Source organism: Centrocercus urophasianus, unplaced genomic scaffold (genome assembly GCF_019232065.1).
Source record: "Centrocercus urophasianus isolate 14NV4802_14NV808 unplaced genomic scaffold, USGS_Curo_1.0 seq_19, whole genome shotgun sequence".
In the NCBI taxonomy this organism is placed as follows: Eukaryota; Metazoa; Chordata; class Aves; order Galliformes; family Phasianidae; genus Centrocercus; species Centrocercus urophasianus.
This window is the reverse complement of record NW_024884744.1, coordinates 12,447,723-12,460,599: the sequence shown is the minus strand read 5'-3', so window position 1 is coordinate 12,460,599 and position 12,877 is coordinate 12,447,723. Positions and strand designations below refer to the sequence as shown.

Here is a 12,877-nt window from a genome sequence, read left to right as displayed (position 1 = left end):
CTGGAAGGGCAGGGAGGAAACTTGTATGCTGGGGAAATACAACCTCTATTGCTGCCCCTTCTGTTGCTCTCTCTCCTACCCACAGAGTGCTGGAGCCAGAAGGCCATAAGTCTCTCTTTTGAAAGACAGTAAATGTGGCACGTGTGCAATTTAATTTTTTTTAAGTATGAAAAATGGGAAGAAGGAAAAGGCTTTGATTTTGCAAAAATGTTCCTGGTATGGAAAGGGATATTCTTTGTGGATCCTATTGCAAACTGGAATGATAGGTATTTCATCTTGAAAACAAAATAAACTAGTTCATTAATAATATAAAAGGTCAAAGTGCCAGCAAATATAGCTGGCTGAAGTTAATTAATTACTGCACTGGTGATTTTGGCAGAGTATTTTGTTATAAATCAGAATGAACTCAGATCATCTGATCGCAGGAAAACAATCCAGAATCTTGGTTTTCTTTTGTAGATTTTTCATGTGTTTGCGCATGTGTGCTTACTTCCAAATTCATATGTGTTCATGTATATATAATATACATATGTCTTTATACGTAAATATATATATTCTCATACATATACCATGTTGAAAATTTTCTGGTAGGGAAGTATGGCTCTAACTTGTAAAATGGTTTCAGATGAACTTTGCCTAGTCTTGTGAATTGTAGAGGCCAATATCTGGGGGAGTCTGTGGAGCCTGATTGATAAGTTCTTGAATTTTTAAAATACCTTCATCCTGGAAGGATGGGAGCATTCATACCGATTGCTTACTGTTCACTATGTAAAGTTGGACTGCCTGTGGCTACACAAGGATGAAGCTGGGCCAGCTCTGCTGACCTGGCATGTCTGTTTGCTGTTCTTGCACTGTCACACCAGTAGGGGAGCTTGGGGACAGATGCTGATCTAGAGTGAACTCACTCCTGAGCTTCAGCTGAACCAGATCCCAGTTTAGAGGAAATCCAATAAGTGTAGTGTAGCTGTTGTATTGTGCCCATGCTGTTTGCATGCCTGAATATCATGCACCAGTGCTATGCTTTGAAAGTGATTCTAAAACCCTTTTGTAAAAATTCTGTGAGTTGTGGGGGTTTTTCTTTTGTTGTTGTTTTCCTAATCTGTAGCAGTGGATTAGAAAAAACTACAAAACACAGTGGTGAATTTAGGAGTCTGCCTTGTTGCCGTGTTACTGCTGCGTCTACATATTTACTTACTTAGCTCATTTCTTCATTTCATAAACAGACTGTACCACTGCCTATTTAAATTAAGATCGTCACAGAAATGCAAAATAAAACAAGAGACCAACTTACCTTTGGGGCAGATTACCTAGTATAGTTCTATCAGAAAGTTTTATTCAGTTTTGTCTTCTATTTGCAATGTATTTATTTATTTATTTACTTCCAGGTGTCCTTTTTTTCTTAAGACAAATGAATGGGGAAAAACAGAAAACAAAAACAGACTGTCACCTCATTCATCAGGCTGGACTCTCATCCAAGATGTCATTTCTCTCAAGCTGCTTGGTAAGTTCATATGACAAATGACATAAAAAGGTCACAGAACTGTCACTTCTGTATTAAAATGAAATAGCCTCTCATTTGCCAGGCTTCTTCGTGATTTTCAGAGTTTAATATCAATAAACCAGTGGCATACATATGGCACGTATAAATTCAGTCCATTTTGTTGTATCTAGAAAAAGGAAATTGAACTTGGCACTTTCAGAGTGTCTTCTTGATAGCAGATATTTAGAAAAATATCCAACTACAGGAAGAATTATTTATCAAACTGAACATGCTATCTATATGTAAACACCTCTATCTGTTGCACAGATTACTTTTACATCCTCATTTTTCTTCAGTCTTGGTGGCGTATTGTAGTGCTTGAAGTGCTGATAAAAATGATTGGATCCTGCTGGCCACAGAATGGGGAGTGTCAAATAGATCAAAATTCACAGATTAAAGGAAAATAATTGCTGAACATTCTCTTGTTGCTAGTACGTATTTGCTTGGCAGCTCAATGTTCATATTAATAGATAAGTGTAATAGATAAACGTCTCTGTAGTCCTGCTATCTCTGTCCTAGAAAGAATACCTTAGAAAATAACAGGCTACAAACGTTAGCACTCCATCTTAGAGGGCGAATGTTGGGATATTGGTCACTAAACTTCCCTCATCGCTTTTTTGAAATCATACTTACTGCTGTCTGACAGCACCTAAATAGCTGTAACTATCTGATACATGTGAATAGATACTTAAAGATACATGGTAATAAATAGTGTGAGAATAGGTGGGATTCTTCAATACTTGGAAAAGGAGAGCTCACAGTCCAGACTAGTTAAATCTCCTGACCTAGAGCACAGCTGAGAAACCTACCCAATAGCAAAGGCCATGGGCTGTATGGTCACTGGTGTTACAGGCAAGCCCACTAATGACTTCAGCAAACTCCATCCTTAACTGAAGCAGAGCAGCTGCCTCCCTTTTCCTGACTGTCATGCTATACCTACACTGTCTTCACATCCATAAACCACATTCGTATTCTTACTAAAATGTAACATACTCAAACCATCCCAGGCATTGCGTGCCATCTGTGCATGTTCTGATCATGACTGTTCAGCTGTCCCTGTAATTCCTACTTTACTCCCCTTGATTTGTTTGTTGATGATTTTTTTTTAATCTTATCAACAAACATTCCAGTTATTTCTTATTAAGCCTAGTTGTATGACATGGCAGCTAGGTAACTTGTGCTCTTTGTTCCTGTACAGTAATATTTTTATGTTATTGAGGGCCATTTGTAATATTTCATGGAGCCAGTGTAGCTGTAGGACGTGGGGTTCTGAGTCTTTTCCATCTGAGTCCTTGGAAAGCATTCTGCTTTTCAGGTGTAAAGTGTTTTCCTGATTAAAGAAGTTACAGTGAGAAATTCTGCTGGATCAGTTCTGTCATGAATTCTTTCTGCTACTGTTCCAGTGAGGCACTCTGATGAATGAAATGAGCATTCATCTTCTTGTCAGTAGTTTCTTGAGAAAAGAATCTATGTTCCTGAATGGAAAAGTACTATGCTTTCCTCGATATTTTTTCTTATGAATGCAAGCTGTTTTTTTTTTTATTTCTCGATGAGCAGAAAGAGAAATGGAAAGAACATTTTGCTGCTCCTTGGTCTGCTTAAGTGATTTTTCCATTTGCTTTTGTTCACTGGCTATTGGGTTGGAAAAGCAACTTCTGGCTTTTGGCACCTTATATCCATTCAAATTTGCAGCAAAACTTCCACTCAATCCAACAGAGACCAGTCTTCCCCTGGTTTGAATGAGAGTGTTCTCATGCATTTTAAGCAGGACTTGGTTACCATTCCACTTGCTAAAGGCAGCAATTGCAGTCCAAGAAGAAGGAACTGTGGCTTTTCTTATATCCACTCTCTATGGAGGCAGAGCATGTATACAAGAACTACCTAAGAATAGTTAGGAACATGCCAACATAAACATGAATAAATGTGGTGAACAATCTTGTCTTTACAAGAGAAAGAATTGCCAGGACCACCCTTGGCCACTGTAAAGTTATTCTGGAGAGCAGATACTGAATTACTGTTGTTGTTTTATAACCTTTAGCTGAAACCACCTTGATTCTTCAGGACTGAAAGACAGAAAATGTGACAATCGTATCATGGGAAAGCCAAAAATTATAAACCAATGAATCTGATGTTCATACAATAAAAATTATTAGAAACCACAAGAAAAATAAAATAGATTAACTAGAATATAGAGGAGTATGTTTTTTGGAGAAATGAGTGTGTGATAAAAAAGATCCATTTGATGTAAATAGGCTTTCCAAATGCTCTCAAAATCTCCCTCACCAAAGCTGGAGGATTAAAGTTTGGAAAAAAAGAGTAGGAATAGAGGTTGAAACCTCCATAAAGTACTGCAGAAAAGATGCTTTGAGATGAGTGAACAGTCATTAAAATGGCAGATGAAGAAAGTAAATGTAAATTGATAAAGATGAGGAAAAACAGAAACTGTAACTTCACATACAATGTAACAGACTGTAAACTACTGCTGAACACAGCTTACAGGATGTTGCACAATGCATGAGAACATCAACTGAGAGATCCAGAAAATTAAAGGCAGTTTCTTACTTCATATTTGGTCTGTCCTAGGCATATGTTTTTGGTCATGGCTAAAGAGAGCGTATTGATACTGGAATGCTTGGTTTTGACCAGTATAGCTATTTTTAATGTTTTCCCAACACGCCTCAGAGAATTAAGTATATTGGATTGTATTGCATCAAGTACAACTACATTTTACATGTGGTGATGCAGTTTCTTCAGTAAATTGTGTATTAAAAAAAACCTTCCATAAATGATATAAGTAAGCCTAATTACATCAGACTTATTTTCAATTCCTATGAGTGTGTATATCTATTTTATATCTATTTCATTTATATAATCACGAACTGCAATGTTGCTTTTATGACATCTTACATCCTCTATATTTATGTCTCCTCAAATGGATAACTCTGGATAGAAAGACCAAGGTACTTTAAATCAACTGTGCCAGACTTGATTGGATATAATTTGACTGGCGTGTTGCCTTAAATATTATGTTGTTCTCTGCGTACTCTTTTGACTCTACTTGAGAAATTTCCCTGAAGCAGCACTTACTTTATGATGCTTTCCCTGAGACAGGTTAATTGCTATGTTTTTTTAATTATTCTGTATATATCTTATTATATTTTCAGAAATATTGGAATGAGCCATAGAAATGGAAAGTAAAAGAAAAAAAAAAAGAGAAAAATCTAGATAAATTAGCTTTTTTCATCCTGGAAGAAATGTGTAAAGCATAGTGCATTGCATACAGCAGATATTGTATGGAGCAGTTTATTGAGAGTGACAAATAATTAAAATGAAGTTTGAAAGAGGAAAGATGTAAGCATAAGAAGGCTCATAAAAATCAAGAAGTCTTTATTAGGTTCAATTCATACAGAAAGCCAGGCTCCTTTGTGCTATGCCCTCCTTCTGATGTTCATACCTTGAGCTCAAAATAAAGCAGATTGAAATATCATTGTAGAATTAGGTTCCAGCCTTGGAAGCTTCTTCATCACTTTATTGATGTATGCCAAATAACATTATCTGTAGTATAAATCAGGGTTTATTTTGGCTCTTGCCAAGTTATTCTATGCCTTCTCCTTGTCTTTGAAATATATTTTTCTGTTTTGGCTTATAATGTTCTGACTCAGCTTCAGCTTTTCTGTTATTTCACCATTCCCCTCTGTATTTGACCAAACTAGATTTACTCCCTCAAAGCCCACGTGCCTCTGTTCTTTGAGCATGTTTCTTCTGAAATGAGCACAGATAAAGGCAGGAAGAAGCTTCATTACTGCTTTCAGCTGATCTAGATCATAGAACATAGAATGGGTTGGGTTGGAAGGGACCTTACAGATCGTCTGGTTCTGATAATAATGCCGTCTTCAAGGACATCTTGTACTGGAACTGTTTGCCCAAAGATCTGTTATATTATTACTAATGTCTCCCTCTCATTCGTACTCTCAGTGTTTTATTACTGAGCCTGGCCTTACTCCATGCCAGTGCTTCTCTGGTTTCAGATGTGAACTGATTGCAATTAATATCCACACAAAGGCCATTATTTCACTTTTAGTGGAGTTGTCTGTCTGATATGACTCATGCTTCTCTTCAGCTACAACGTTCAGCTTTTCTGTTGTCTTTGAGTCCTTCCCTCACCATCCATTTGAATGTATACAGTACTTTGAGTATTGGAGTGTTTCATAGACTTTAAAGACAGAAGAGACTTCTTGTATACTTCAAAACTTTAGGTTTCATACACAAACCTGTTTTCCCAAAGTGATTGAGTTTGTAGTCCTAGATATGTTTTAAGAGGTACATAAAAGGTCCCATTGCCTTCAGGAGAACTTGTAGGTATTCCAAGACTGCAAGTGCATATACATCTGCTAAGCCTTACATCTGTGACTGTCCTTTGGATCTGCCATGGTGCTGGGAAGCCAGGAAACTGTCATGCAATTGATATATCGTTAATCATGTCCATGCAGACCTATATTCCCCTCTGCAGTATTTGTCAGTTGTTGGAAAAGGCACAAAACAGAAAAAGAACAGAGATAAAATCACACTGCAGATCTTTCAAATGCCTCAAGTCTTGAATCAGCCTCTTCTGCTGGGGTGTAGACAAATTCAGTAACAAGAAACACAAAGTTAAATTGCAGAGGTCAGTCACATCTGTAAGGTGTTTGTAAGGTCACATCTGAAATGTGGTTAACGATATTTTAGTGACTATTCTTGAAACGTAAGCAATGTAAATACTAGCCTTATGTCCTATTTGTAGCGATCTTAAAACTTAACTGTCTGAGCACCAGCTTCATAAGAAGTTTTTAAAATTATGCAAGAGCTCAATAATGTGTTACTTGACACCGTAGTAAAAGAGCATAATAGCCATGGAAAGGAGTAATTATTTGTTGAATTACTTAGAAAAACAAAGTCCTATAGAACAGCTCTACTTTTGAATTATTCATTTTTCTAGCATGTGCACAACTTCAGACATGCAGACAATAGCTGGCTTACAAACACCAGTTAAAATCTGTGGGACCTGGCCAGGAAATAAAAAACGTACTCCCTTCCCACACAAATGTGATCCCTTCCTCAGCTCAGATATGCAAGTTACATATTTGTAGAAACAATATGCTATTGGTCAGTGTGCTTAGCATTTAGAGTTTGTATTTACAGAGTTGGAAAAAGAAGTGAAGATTAATGAAAATTTAAAAAATAATGAAAATAATTACACCAGCAAATCATGTTTCTCGTATGTGATTTCCATGCTTCAGTTCATGAAGCAGTGATGCAACTCCAGATTTGTTTTTTGGGAAATCAGACTGATTGCTGGTGGTCTGGAGGGGATATTCTTGCACTGTGGAATATGGCAGCGTGTTCTCCTGTTAGTCTGACACATACTTCTCCAAATCTTTTAGGAAAACAGCAGTTCCCTTGGTTCCTTACACTTGGTGTCCCTCTTGGCTGAGGGAGCTGAGGTAGCGTCTTCTGTTAGCAGTACTAGAAACATGGAGCAGGACAAGGGTCGACTCCAAAATGCTTCCACTGCTACGAGTGGAAGTCTTTCTGTGTAGTGTTGCACTTGGTGTCTGTTCTTTTAGTGAGAAGTAGGTTGTAATGCTCATTAGGGTCTGTGGGTGTGATTTCTATTCTGGGTTATAATTATGCACAATAATGCACACTTATTGCGCGATGAAATGAATATTTTAAAATGTGCCCGTATTTTCTCGTGAAATACCTACTTATCCCATGAACCCAATGCCTTTGACGAATGTAAGCCGTGTAGTATTATAATTCAATAACAGCCTACTTGGAAGTTATTTATAACCAAAAAAAAAAAAAAAAGCATATACTTCCATTCATTGTTCAAAATAAACATATACTCTTGCACTATTTTTTTTTTAAATTGGGATTGAAATTAAAGTTCATAGCCATGTTGCTTTAATTTATTTAGTTTTAGATGAAAACACATAGGCTGGAGCAGTGCAGCCAACGTATGCTTAATCTACATGTGGGCTTTGTGTAAGAAAATTATTTTGTGAGACTAAATGCTGTAGAAATTTCTCTGGAAGTAAGCCAGTGAAGTATTGCAAGAAGATCATTTCTCAATTGTATGCTTGTGCCAAATCTAGTGAAATCTTTTTCAAATTAGACATAGAAAGCATTTATTTCACTACTCAGAAATAAATATTAAAAATATCAAAATAACTCAGAATCGAATTCAAGGATATCCCTTTTGAATCCCTTTGTTTTCCTCTCCAATCATAAGCAAAACCATCCATCTCTTAAGTTAAATAAGTCTCAGCATTGCTAAGAAAACCACAGTCCTCTGTTGTATGTCCCATTTATAATTTCTGGATACCCATGAACATCTTTTGCTGGTTGAAGTAAATTCATGGGCTGCCATGTCTACATGTCATCCCAGTCTCTCTTTATGGGCTTATTCCAATGGGGCACTGTGATGTTTTTGCACAAATGATCACTGTCATTCCCCAAAAACTTTTTCTGAAGCTAATTGCAAGTATCTAACATGAAACATAGTTTGGCTTAAGACACAGTAAAATCAAACATCTGTTTAATATCTCTTTTTTTTTTTTTCAATGTATAGCTTGTATTTTTCAAATGTAGACAGCTAAAAAAAACAAAGAGGCCAGCAATTTTAATTATAGCATTTCCCTGAAAATTTAAAAATGCTTTTTCTTACTTAATTACTATTCTGTTATTATTACATTATTATATTATTATATTATTATTATTACATTATTATATTATTATATTATTACTGTTCTAATATTTTTCTTAAATGTATTTTAGTTCATGCAAGCCTTTCTAAGATATTAAGAAGGCTTTAGGGGATTTCTTAGTTCTTATTCATCGCAGACCTCACTGTTAGCAGACTGGGGAGGTTTTGTACAAGAGCTCAAATTCATGAAACATTAAGTCTGTAAGGCTTTAGTAAAAGCACTGAGTCCTTGCAGATGCTCTTGTCTTCATTTGCACCGCTTTGGATCATGATTATACATAAGAAACACAGTTAAGTGAGGTATTACCCACCCCAGACCATCTATACCCAACTACTAAGGTTAACTGAACGATATTATTTTTCAATTTTATCTTATTCTGAATCTCAAACTTCAGAGAACTTTTATTTTAAACAAAATAACACGTTTGTGGAGAAAGATTTAGCGCTGAGATAGAAGACTGATTGCAGAGTGGACTTGGTTTCCTTTCTCTGCTTTTCACCTTTTTTCTTTAACACTATTATAGAATAGAAAAGGTACTGCTTTTATGTGTTTTTTTGTCAACATGTTGTGGTTGGTCAAAGCCTGTTATTTGGGTTCCTTTTCCATGGAATTTAGCCATTCCAATGACTCTTTGTAATTTACTTTGTTCAGGAGAGATTTTCAGTCATACAAGTAGCATTTCAGGCACGGAATACAGAAGACCAAAATAGCTGCTTTTCCAAACAGTGGGATGTTTATATAGAAAGCTTACCGAGAAGTAAAGTAATTATGGGAAGGATCCAAATATCCTACAGGGTTTCATCAGCCACATACAGCTTTAGTGATTAATGCTTTGTGCTGTTCAGAATAGCTATTTTAAAAACAGAAACATGATAGAACCCACATGAAGACTAGAAACCTTTGTCCTGCAATTTTCTGGGACTCAAAAATTCACAGCTAAAATAAAATTTTAAGCAGAAAACTCTCTGTACCTTTGGAAGAACATATTGTTTCAGTGCCTTTGTTGTCTATTTCAGTCTGTTGCTATGAGGCTTCCACTCTGCACAAATTGCTGTTCAGTTGTATAATGGTAGTGCCTCAGTAGCCCAGAAAGAGTAAGGTGAAGTAAGTGAATGTGCACTAAGCCTGCATATGTGTACGGTGGCCGATAAACCCAGCAAAAGAAACTTATCAGCTAATTCTGTTTTCTTAACTCTGTTGTACTCTTAGGGAATATCCAGAATTAAATGTTTGTACAGGCAGCTTCTATTTTGATTTCGTTCCATCTCTAATAGCAGTAACATAATTCAACACAATACTGCAAAAGTATTGCAATATTTGCATTACTTTTTGTTTTTTCTTTATATTCATTAATAAAATAATCTCACTATGAAATATCATCATTACTTACATCTCTGAATGTGAGATCCACACATCTCTGTTTTTTTGTGTTATGTATTCCCTTTGTCTTATTTAGCATTTGCAGATACCCATGTTCCAGACCAGATGCTATGTAGGCCTGTGTCTTAGAGGATGCTGGAATTGTAATTGAGTTATGGATTACTGCTTTCCCAGGACTGAAATTTGCAGTATATATTGCATTTCTAGTCTTTGCCAGCTTAAGCAGAGCATATTATTTTTACAACCATTTAATCAATAAGGATTGAAGTGTGAAATGAAATGTCAGTGCCTACAGGTAAGATGGCTTTCCATCCAGCTCCAGAATGTTTTTATGGCTACTGCAGATCACTTCTTTTTTTTTTTTTTTGTTTTCCCAAAGTAGCTTTCTTCAAGGCACTAATTATTCAGACATAGGTTGGAAAATGGAAACCCACCCACAGTGATGACAGCTGGATGAATGTGCAGTACAAAGCAAAAAACTTCACATGTTAACTGGAAAGAAATAAATTCTTCCTATACGTGCCAGGTTTCTTTCAAGGAGATTTCACTGTTTTAGCAGAATAAATCCAGTTATTCTCTCTCCATATTGAAGAAATATATTGAAGACAAAGCCAGATTGGACAGGGTCTGGGGCAAACTGATATCATGGAAGGTGTCTTTGCCCATGACAAGGGATTTGGTACCAGATGATCTATAAGGTCAATTTCAACCCAAACCATTCCATCATCCTATGAAATATAAAAGGAGAGGTCACCAAAGTGCCCTCACAGTATTTACTGTCTTCATGTCTTCACCAAGGCTATGGAAGGCAGGAAAAGACAGCCACAGTCAGAATTTGAACTGTCACTGAAAATGACAGTATGTCTCCAGGCAGTACCTAAGAGGAAATCTCACCCCTGTGTCACCTCTGCCACCCATTGCGTGTCTTTATATATTTTTCTAAACTTGACATTGTCCTGTGGCTTATTTTCAGCTGTAAGATTTGACTGTGCTAATAATGTCAACTGAACTCACTGGTTTTCACACTTCTCTGACTGCATGGGGAGGGAGTAATAGCAGTACAGCTTTTCTCCACTGCAAAAACATGTTAACTTTAACAGTGGGAAGCTGTGCAGAGCTTGCAAGTGCAGGAAAAAAAACAAGAACCCAACATTTCATTTCTCCAATTTATCACCTCCAAATTTCCCCTTGGAAAAAAAAGCAAGTGTATAAAAAAAAATGGAAAGTCCATAATTCTCTCAGTGTTCTTCATTAGAGGTCAAACCAAAGGTTAAAGAATTTAATCATTTGATTTAAAAACCTGTTGATTGACTGTAATGATGGGCATCTCCTGAAGAATTGGTTTTGAAAACAGTGTTTCTAGACTTTCATTAGGCGTGAGTAAACGTATCTACATTTTCATTATGTTCCTTTTTGTCCTTCTGTTGGTGGACAAAGCTTATAATCAAGACTTGGAAGGAGGGATGTTTGTTTGTTTGTTGTTGTTCTTGTAAACAGAAAAGAAAATGCCTAGAAAAGTGGGAACAGCATATACTGCCCTGTGCAGGCCTGTTCCAGTCCTGCTGCACAGTAGCCTTAGAAAGCTTTTCTTTCTTCTGCACAATGGGAGAAGATGGAAGGTTGCCATTATGATCTCTCACAACACTGAGAATGGAGCAGTATCACAGTAACATATATGAGATGATAATTTCTGTTATGGTGTCATAACCTGATATTATAGTTTTACAGGATACAATTTATTATACCTAGTCTACTATATAGTAATTTTACAGTTGGAAAATTCACAAAAGACAGAGGAGTTCAGTCCCATGATTTTCCACACATAAAATTTAATGACCATGGAAGTCCAAACTTCTTTTTTTTAAAGACTGGGTACATCCAACACTGAGTGCATACTGCCCTATTTACATCACCTGTAGGAAAACATTTGCTGAGTTTAGCATTTTCTGAGAAGGTCAGTGGACTTTATAACAGTGTCTGAACACATCTCAGAAAATACTGACAATAAGTCAAGAAGAGCTGGAAATACCTGACTGGGAGAAGTGAGCTATGAGGAAAAAAAACAAAAAACAAAAAACAAAGAACCTCTACAGTTTGAGTTCAGAGATTGGTATTGGAAAAAAATATTCATGCGTGGATCTGAAACAAATGAGGAAAGAGTACAGTGCACATTAGAACAAAAATTTGATTGTAATCCCAAATCTATTGAAGTCAGTGGAAGAACTTATATTGGCTTTAAAGAATATTAAATTGTGGCATGATTCCTGAGCTGCCTTTGGGTTACAGAGTCACAGGAATTATGCCAAGATTTCAAACATCTGCTGAAATCGTTGCTTAAATAGAAAAGTCAAGGGTGGCACTTTAAGCCATTTTCCACTTAATATAAAATCATTCTGTAGAGTGAAATCTTTTCTTTTAAATAAGGTGTCAAAAATGGCTTTTGATATCTATCAAAGAAATCTGCCTAGAAAAACACATCAGATTTCAAACTGGCACAAGTCAGCATTTTGTAAGCTTCAACTTAGAAGGTTTTAGAGTTTTTCGTCAGAATGTCTACTTACCTAATCTCATTTACGTGTTAAAATTCATCATACATACTCCATTTAAATTATTCTGACTTTTTTTTTACGAATGCATAAAGCACATTTAACCTAGTTTTGAAAACATATTGCATGGATTTCTTTGACTGCAAATGGCTTTTTTTTCTGGGAAGGCAGATTGTGTTGTGATGTACCTTATCTGTGTTCTGCTCTAGAGCTCACTTAGTTTTATGATGTTAACATTAAGTGCTCCATGGAGTCAGTTCTTGAGGGCAGTCTGCCCTTAGAATAAAGGAGACTTACAAAAGGGTCAGAAGTCAAATATTAAACTGCATGCAGTTAGATGAAAACCAGCATTATGAGAAAAATGGGTGGCATACATAGGAATTCTGAAAAGTGAGGTAGTTTGAAAGAAAGTTTTGCATCATTCAGCTAAAGAATTTTCCTGGGTTTATCAGCTGGAATTATCTCAGACAGCACAAACATAAATGACTGTCAGATCTCTGTTTCATAAATACTGTTTTTCTTCATCGTGCTGACTTCTATTTTCCAGTTCTCTCGTTATGGTCCTCCACCTTCCCTGATTTTTCCTCTGTATCTTTACAATACTTTAATCTTGCTTGTTAAGAAACAACATAAAAAAAAAAAAAAAAAAAAAAAAAAAAAAAAGA

The 12,877-nt window shown here is 36.2% G+C and overlaps 1 long non-coding RNA gene across 21 annotated transcripts in view; it reads left to right on the top strand.

Moving 5' to 3' along the window:
• The window catches only part of LOC122161410, a 494,955-nt gene that overhangs the window by 461,831 nt on the left and 20,247 nt on the right, over positions 1–12,877 (top strand). For all 21 annotated transcript variants that reach the window (XR_006169178.1, XR_006169177.1, XR_006169181.1 and 18 more), the window contains one exon: positions 1,386–1,501. This is a non-coding gene — a long non-coding RNA (uncharacterized LOC122161410). The remainder of the gene's footprint in view (positions 1–1,385; positions 1,502–12,877) is intronic.